At 31.3% G+C, this 9,752-nt stretch overlaps 1 long non-coding RNA gene across 1 annotated transcript; it reads right to left on the bottom strand.

Annotated features, from left to right (window-relative positions):
* Nucleotides 1-7,778: 7,778 nt before the first annotated feature.
* Nucleotides 7,779-9,209, bottom strand: LOC128168876 (uncharacterized). The gene is made up of 3 exons (XR_008241471.1): nucleotides 9,070-9,209; nucleotides 8,871-8,943; nucleotides 7,779-7,864 (listed from the first exon to the last, which is right to left on the bottom strand). It is a non-coding gene; the product is annotated as an uncharacterized LOC128168876 (long non-coding RNA).
* Between the last annotated feature and the right edge of the window lie 543 nt (nucleotides 9,210-9,752).

Raw genomic sequence — 9,752 nt, 5'->3', positions numbered from 1 at the left:
TCAACTTTTCATCGTGTTTGGAATAAAAAGAAGAGCAGATAAAGAAATAATTAATATAGTAAATTTAAAAAAAATACAGAAAGCCGATAACAGCTGCGTGTCAATGGGGACATATAAGTATTGTTCAAGAGCATCCGTTGTTAATTTTGATATTACAGATCGACATCGTACACCACTGACAACTGCGTGCAAGGAAATAGCATTGTTAAAGAATTGATAGGAACAGGGGCTAATGTCAATCTTCATAACATATACCTTACTCCTCTCACAACTGCATTTCAAATAGGAGACTCCGATATTGTTGAAGAGCTAATTAAAGCAAGAGCTGGTGTTAATCAGAAAGATATTTTTAGTCGACGGAAACTGAGATAAAAATGATAAGCAACCAATAATTAGCTGCAAATTATTGATTGTTGAGAATTCTCGGAATGATAGGGAATATTAATATGATAATGCATATTCGTTGTAAATGATAAAACGGAGTACCATGCATTGTGTATTTTTATTAACTGGCTGAATTCAAATTGTATGTATGTACAGCTGAAAAAGTAACATTTAAAGATCTTAGTACATACATGCTTTCTTCGTAATCAATATCAATATGAAACTAGAAACTAACTTGTGCAAAGCATCGAGTAGGTCTTTCGTCGCAGCTGCGTCATACTGCTGCGTAATACAAAGTTGAGCCATGATACTATGTTGGATGTATAGATTATAAGTAAAAGAGAAAAATGATTTCGATATACACTAGAATTTGTTTTATTAGGATTTGTTTATGAAATACAATTGTTCTCAAGCAATACACATTTAAGTTTATAGAATACTGTATATAACGGTCTTATTATTTTAGTTGTATTTGCCTAAAACCTTTTAGGCGAATATTTTTCCTTTTCGTCTGAGATTGAATAAAAACAATGTTTTTGGCCAAGTGCCTCTAGGTCTTATTGTTGAGTAAGTCATTTTATGAATTGTTCAGGAGAATCTGTCTGGTACTTGTATATACGATTTTTATAGACTTTTTTGTTCGTGTACATGCAACTACTTACTTGCATTTTGTAAACCCTTTAGCTATGCATGTTCAGAAATGTTTATCATGTTCATCGTTTTAAATTTGTAAAATATCGGTATCATTTCGTTTATTTCTAAAGCAGCATCACTTGATTGGATTTGAATCACAGTTGCTGTTATGTATTTTTTCCGTTAATACTTAAATATAGACAGCTTTGCCTCAAATCCCTAGTTAAAACTACATTGCACTCATTTTCGTGCATCTTTGCCAAGGCAATTGATAAATAACATGTCTATTAAATGCATTTTAATATTTATGGAAATAAAGATCTTTACAATTTGTCTATATATTGGTTCTTGCCATGTAGTTTTTGCATGTGTAGTTAGTTTTATGAAACTTTTTTAATCATCAAAATTGTCCAAATATCATAGACGACTATATTTAAACAGTAGGTATGTCCTGTATGAAGGCTAGAAGACACAACGTGGTTAGTTGTGGCAACTGAGATTTTATTGATCGTAAAAACTATGATCATTTTATAAATTGTTTAAGTCAAATGAAAACAATATGGATATTTCTAACAAGTTAATGTATTCAATTGCGCTCTCGCGTGTGTGGAATATTATTTATGCTTGGGAATCGAACGGTCTTTATAACTAGAATAATATATATGATATTTTTTGTCATTATTTACCGCCTACAATCTCTAATTCTAATTTGATTGAAAATACAATGTTTATTTATAACATTGATTTACAATGTCATTTACAACAACGAAGACAAGGATTCTAGCAGCACACAGAATAGATAGGCGCCTATTTTGTGATCCAAGGGAAAATCCACAAGTCGGATGGTATCTGTTATACAAGATTTATGAAAATTCCGAAAACTCTAAAACTGCTTAATTACCGCGCAAAGTTCACATTTGTATACCGATAACAAACACATACACCTGACATTAAAAATATTTCTTTTTATCATAAGATTATTCCAAGTACTATAACAATGAAACAAATTCGTCGCGGTGGCCATTTTGATTTTTAGACCGACTTATCTATCACGATTTTCTTGCAGCGATTCATAGGAAATTAATAGGTAAAAATAAATTCGTTCGCCATTTTTAGTACTTTTTTGTGTAAACTCGTGCACCATATACACGAATTACGATTAAACCGTTTCTAAAATTTCATTAAAAACCATACTCCGAATTCAGTCATCTGCTTTTCAAATCGATAAAACTAGAAGTGAATGAATCACGTCATATTCTGGGGTAAACCTTTTCTAATTGGCCGTTATATATGTCGTTAAAAACAAGTTAACAGAATAATAAAGTCACTAACTGATAAATGTACTGAGATACTACAGTTAAAGGACTGGTTAGAAAAAAAAATAAGGAAAATGTTCAGATCAGTTACTTAGTGCTAATGATTAAGGAGGGTTGGTTTCATGTCTCGGGAAAAATATTCACATGGCGGTATATGTTTTACTGACAATTGATAAAGCAATAATTATTGTATGATAATTGTAAATTGTTAATTTTAGCTATTTAGAATTATTTGATTTTAAAATTTTTAATATATGCAAAGTTAACGCTTTTAACAGCAAAATTTTCGTAGGACATTGTCATTTCAGGGATCTGTGTCCTTTCAATACACTCTCGTCTATTAAGCGCACATTTTCATGTGTGTCTTGGTAAAAATGAACTTAAATTCGAAAGCGATTTCATTTCAATTTTTTCGAAGAGCTACAATAAAGGATTTGTAAATCAGATTTTAAAACTACGATAAAAACTCGTTGTTTTTATCTTCTTAAAATTGAGATAAGTCCTATTTATTTACATGCACTACCACACGGTAAATTAAAAAATTAAAACAAACCAACCTTGCATTATCTCGGAATTCATAGGTCTAATATTGGTGCGAGATATTTTCCGATGGGAGAAAGATCAGCTGAGTTTCTAGTGAGAGACATTAAGATATCGATGAAGAATTGTCTTAAAATAATGAATATGACTGGTTTTCTCCGTTATAAAGTATAGAAAAAAGTGTAAACTTAATGTGTCTCATAACATTAAAAAAAATTACATGATAATATATTCAAAGTAAGCAGGACAATATGAACATTACATTTTACTTGGTTCTTCAATTGATAAGAGTGTATATATTGGTCACCCAAAATGTATACTCTATGTAGATTTTGCTTCGAATGCATTGTTCAAAGTTTAAATTTAGTTTAATTAACTAAAGAGTCTATGAACGAGAGGGCAAATTCAGACTAGTTTTTATTTTCTATGTACAAATTTTCTTTTAGAGAGGAACAGCAGTCATACCACAAGTGGACTGGAAGCCAATGATATTTAAGACATCTGTGTATAACCCGTCAAGATTTTAACCTCGGCTCGTGCATGATGTTCGGTATTTTTCAGGTGATTGATTGTTAAAATAAAATTCACAACTTTTCAAAAATGGCACATTGCGTTAAAATTCCAAATTTTTCAAAAATGGCACATTGCGTTTGGGGACTTTACTTTCGATTCAACCTTCAACCTCTTCTATTAATTTTATCTCGGAATTCATAGCTCGTCCACCAACTGAATCGTTGACGGCGTTGTGCATTCAGTTACGTAACTCCATTCCACAAAACACAACAACTATTGGACCCGAGCAAGAATATGTTGATCAATTAAGCTTTTTGTTTGTTTTCTTTTTTGAATTTTGATTTTAACATAGAGGACTTTAAACGATTTAATGCGTGCTTTAATAATATATCTTTACAGAAATGCATGAAACATTTCTGCGCTATTTTCTTACGCGTAGACTCTATTCATGCGTTCTACGCGTGCTTTCCGGTTTGGAGACTTTGGCTGACAGTAAACTAATAGACGGGGTCACGTGATCTGTCTCATTGAACTTGCTAAGCGCATGCGCGAGCGCTTATTAGGGTTTCTCAGATCTCATGATCTTTCCATGATCTTTCAATCAACGACATCTATCGGTATTTTCAATCGTGGTTGCGTTCAATACTACAAATATCCAGACATAGTAAATATATTTGCTACAATCAAGTTTTTGTGAATTGAAGAGATTGGGTGCCGTTTAAGTTTCTATTCAAGTTAAAGTTAGAATTGTTTCGATAGAATATACATGTATGATAATAAGAGCAACGTTCGCCGAAATGTGTAGGACAAAATTACGATTATTATTAACTTTACATGAGAAAACGTGTAACTTTTTATATAAGCACCCATTGATATAAAGTTTTAATTTAAGAAACGTTTGAGATGTTTGATACTGCACATGAAATAATTTTTGAATTCTTCGTCATTTTCTCACTTAGCGGACACATTAGCAACTTAAGATTTAAAATTCGTGGATCTACCTTGAAATCGAACGCAACCTCGACAGCGACCTCTATCATGCTGTAAACAAAGTGGTGTTCTATGTGTAATCGTATAGTTGTTTTAACTTTAATTTATACCAAGAATCCCATGATATTCTTAAGTCTGTAGTCGCTTAAGTTAAGTCAGTCTCAAATCCGTCTGTTTTCTAAGTCTAAATCCAAAACTCCATAATAATGTGAAGGTTCTAGAAATTTATATCAACGCTCAATCACTCTGTCAGATATTTACGTTACTTTAAATTAACAAGTACTTTTATTCCAATTTCAATGTACACGAAAACAAGTGTTATGGATCCATATATTTAATAATGAACAAATGTTATAAACACAAATATACAGTTATACAAACTTCCCGTTATCACCATCCTTACCAAGTTCCAACGTAAATGTAAGCCTGCCTTAAAGTTAATTGAAAGTCCAAGTAACCCACACCTAATGCCAACCCACTTAGCACGGACTAAACGCCTAGCATGCTACACAATGGAAATTTACGGGACAAAAAACAAAACACTTACACACCTCACAGCCTACTCAATATTCAGGGTCATGAACCCTGGGGAGCATTCATTATTGTCCCCAAGAGAGACAACTCTTGACAACGTGCATTAACTATAGTCCGTTTCTTAATCTTATTAAAATAAATAAATTGAGAAAAGTTTTCAAAGTATTTTAATTATAAATAATACATATAACAATGAGTAAAAGGCATGAAAAAGGCATGAAAGAAGTACATTTATTTATCAAATATAGTAGGCTGGTACATGTACCTGGTGAATATTAAATGTATATTGCTTGTAGATACATGTATTAATCTACACAACTACATTCAATTAATACACTGTGTTATGTAAACTGAAAAAAAATACACAGGTTGTAAGAGATGTTTTTTAAAATGAATTTTCTTAAAATGAAAAATAAATTAATGAAATTGCATATATCATTCTAAAAAAAATCATAATACTAATAGACACGAAGTTCAACATAAATAAAGTGATACATTGGATGGATAGGATATAATGTACAGCAATTTATGATTTAGATGTCATTTTTCATATGAAAGTTAATTAAAACTCCATACCATTTAAACAATGAAAAGGTTGCAGAAGGCCTATTTGTATCTAGTTGAATATAATGCAAATAAATTAATGACCTTGTATACATCATTTTAAAAAAAAAAAAGTAATAAACATGCTGTTCAAGAAACTAAAGTGATATATTATAGGAATCAAAAGGATATACTGTACAGCAATTTTAATTATATATGTTTCCAAACATTGGAATAAAGGGGAAAAAACTTTTATAACTTATTTAGATTAAATAATATTCTTAAAAAATATTAATATTTGTATTTCATTGCTAAAACTGAATATTTTTCTGTCAATTTCTTCTGTTCATGAACAAGACCTATACTTTTATCAGACACTTTTATATATATTATGTCCATTTCCCATTGTAACTTAGTATTTTTGTTCTGTTTGTATACAAAAGAGTATATTAAAGGGACTTAGACACGATTTGAGCTTAAAATTCAAAATTTTATATTTCCATTTTCAATATTTAGAATGGTTGATATGGGTATTTTTAATGCTTTGTCAAAATTTGAAAGTCAAATACTGAGTTAAAAGAAAGATAAAGAATTAAATATTCTTTGTTTTGTAAACAAAGCGCGAGTCTTGTTATTGTTTACATATGTGTTTTATTGGTGTAAGTTTCATTCAAATGTTGCTTTTTTCTATTAATAATATCATTTATGATCACATCGAATCACTTTACCTTCTTTTCTATGAATCATTTTCTTAAAGAAGTGGTAATTTCATACTTTATATTATTTGTAAACAAACATAAGACTTGAGCTTTGTTTACATAACAATAAATTCTTACCCCTGTATCTCTCTTATAACTTGACTTCTAACATTCAAATTATGGTCAATTATTCAAAATGTGCAAGTAAATCATTTTATGCATAAAGAAATTGGAAAATTTTTTTTTATCTAAAATCGTGTCCAAGTCCCTTTAAAAAAAACTTGTATAAAATAGTAAGCCTAAATTCCAATTTAAAAAAAATAGCTGCTTCCAAAAATGTTACATGTATATGAATATGTTATATAAAAACATATGTTAGATGGATCGGTAGGAAAGATACAAAATAAGTGCACTCGATAAAACGTTTGCTGGTATTCATTACAATTCATCCAGTAACATTTAAAGTTATGCAACATAAATAAGAATGTTATGAATGATGTGTATAGAAAAAATTCTTCTGTGGTTGGCTCAATAAATCTTGAAAAGATGGTGTGAGTTGGTAAAAAGGCAGAATAAGGTTCCATTCTAATCCTCATGCATTCCATTCAAGAAATATTCATTAATGTCATGGTCTGGAAACTAAAATAGAATAAACATAAAGTGTTAAAAGAATTACATGTAATTTTTGCAAACATTGTGCACTCATCAAATACTTAATGTATATATTCAATGAAGTTATTTATGGAATGTGCAATTATTAACAATGTAATCTTTTCTAATATTGTACATACATGTATTACATCATTTTGCCACTAATTTTAAACCCAGCTGACAGTTTCTTTTTGTTATATATACAGCGTCAAAAGAAAGTTGCATCATGTGCATGTACTTTCAGTAATTTTAAAAGCCCTAAAAACATTTCAGTCCTACAAAACACTTTAAATTGTCAAATAATTTTACAAATGAAATATGTACTAATATACCAGTAAGTCACAAGTGATATATACTTTTTAAAGCAGTACAATGTATCACTTATATGACAACATCAGGAAACCTGGCTCAATCAATTCTGCACACACATGATAAATGTAATGAATGTGTAACTTAAATGGTGTAACTTCAAAGATATTTAGATATCCAGTGGACAGAAAGATATTAAATAAACAAATGAACAAAGATCAAAGTCATAAACACTTATGTAACACTTATGTAACATATGATTGTCTGTATGAGTTTCAACTATCAACATTCTATATACACCAAAATATGATTGCGTCAATAACAAAAACTAATCAGAAAAACATATTTCCAGCATAAGAAATTCATTGGATTTCTGCAAATCCCATTTTCTCAGAGAGTGTAAAACACATCTCTTAAAGTTTATAATATTTTCAAACTCCTGCTATTCCTTTCAGAGGTTCCCACCCCTTAAAATACAGATAATCAAGCAGATTTGCAACAAGATGCCCATATAAACCTTTCCCTTTTACACAAGACATTGGAGCTATTTAGATGACCTTGCTTGGCTTTCAATCAGCTTATTAAGCTGATAAACCAAATATATCTACATATGGAAGACAAGTTGTAAGTTTATTACATGACAAAGAAGTACCTTCTGGGCTTCGGCAGACTTGACTGGATCATCAGCAATATCAAATTGACAATATTTTCTATATTCCTGATCTTCAGATCATCTGGAAGCCGCAGGTAAATCTGTAGATTAGAAGAAAAAAAGATACACTAGCTATCATTACAAAACTAAATGCTGTCATTATCAAAACAATAGGGTGTGTCCTAGATTACACTTTTTTATGGGCACATGCAGTATCTGAGACATGGTCAAAACATTACCATGATAACAGCTATAACAACTTATTAAGTGGGAAATGACATATAACTATAAAATTTGTTATGGCTTTTCATACTCTCTCTCTCAATGATCTTTCTCAACATCTTTGTCAGCAATATTTCTAGTGCAATGTGGCATTATTGAAGGGTTGTCTCTAAAATTTGAAGTAGAAGGAAGAAATGAAAAAGTAGAAGGGGGGGGGGGGTCTGGAGGTCTTGCTTATAGCTGCATTGTGTTGAAATGAAATAATAGCCGGGTAATTAAGGCATTATAGGCGGGGGAATTTCCCGCCTCCCAGGTCTTAGAGACAACCATGAGTTCATGGAAGCAAGGCAATCAATAACAATTACATGTACACTGTAATTACACACACACACACACACTCTCTCTCTCTCCCTCTCTCTCTCTTTAAGTCTATCTCTCTCATACTCTCAATCGTATAATGTTATATTTACATAACAAATGCAGACCCTTGATTCATAAACACTCTCATCGTTAATAGATAAATAAGACATAAAGTTAACAGTTTGAATGAGATACAGATATCAAAACCTCATGCATGTACAGTGTACATTGTACGTGTCGAGGAAATTCTGTATGGAAATGACTGAAAGCATGATTGACACAAACTCAATATTCAAGGAAAAACATACAATATTTTTTTAACGTATGCTACGTAACAACATGTGTAAAAACTGACTATAATACACCTGCATACACATTTCATACTAAAACATGTCTTTCAAGTCAAATTTCACCAACGACCATTAATTATCGACATTTTTGTAACATGTGTACTAGACTTAATGCATTGTAGGCTTTTAAAAGAGTTTTTGAGTAGTTTAACAATGTAAGTAAGTATGTTCTTACCGACGAATGACTACTCCTTAGCACGTTTTAGATTGTTGACAAAATCGAGGATTGCTGTTCAGACTGTTTCATGCTGAACAAAATTAAAGGAGATAAGGCTAATCACCCCAAACTTCGACTTCACATTAATAAACAATTGTTCTGCAACTTTAAATAATTTAAAAGCTTGCCAATAAAAGAAACAAAAACTTTTACTTACTTTTTCCATTTAAACTCCTCTCTCGATTTTCACGAGTATGAGACTGGTCTCGTTAAAATCCCGAGATATACGAAGTTTTGACTTTCTCGGGTTTTTCATTCTTTCGTGAATATAAAAACCAGAAAGGTTCCGATTATGCTAATAAGGCTGTGAGGTGTGACTTAGCGAGGCAATGAACGATACGAGAAACGGAGACTGGGGCCCACCCATCTACCCGGGGAAGATTCCACGTCAACTGCCGGACTAAGGCAAATCCTGACTTTATATACACCGCGCTCTGGGGGTGTGTTTCTCTTAACCAATCAGAACGACTATATGTATTTATAACTCGAACTAGCATTTCCCCACATCATTATGAATAACACAGACACTTTCCGAATGATACTTAAACGAATACAACCAATCATATTTATCGTTACGTTGTGCATAAGCTATAGACGAACATGTGCTTTACATGTGACCATGCTAAATATAATCCTATCACATATAATTAGTGTACATGGTCTCATAAAATATCTCCGCGGTGAAATATAGTTCTAAAAAGAAGGTGTTTAGAGTTTTCATATTGTTGTTTAACTTTATTTCTTTTACACTTTTAATAATGAAATGCCAGATATAAACCATTTACCACTTAATTACTGATATATTCGATTTAAAAATGATGAGGTCAAACCCGCGGAATA

Source organism: Crassostrea angulata, unplaced genomic scaffold (genome assembly GCF_025612915.1).
Source record: "Crassostrea angulata isolate pt1a10 unplaced genomic scaffold, ASM2561291v2 HiC_scaffold_64, whole genome shotgun sequence".
Lineage (NCBI taxonomy): Eukaryota > Metazoa > Mollusca > Bivalvia > Ostreida > Ostreidae > Magallana > Magallana angulata.
This window is presented reverse-complemented; position numbering and strand designations above follow the sequence as displayed.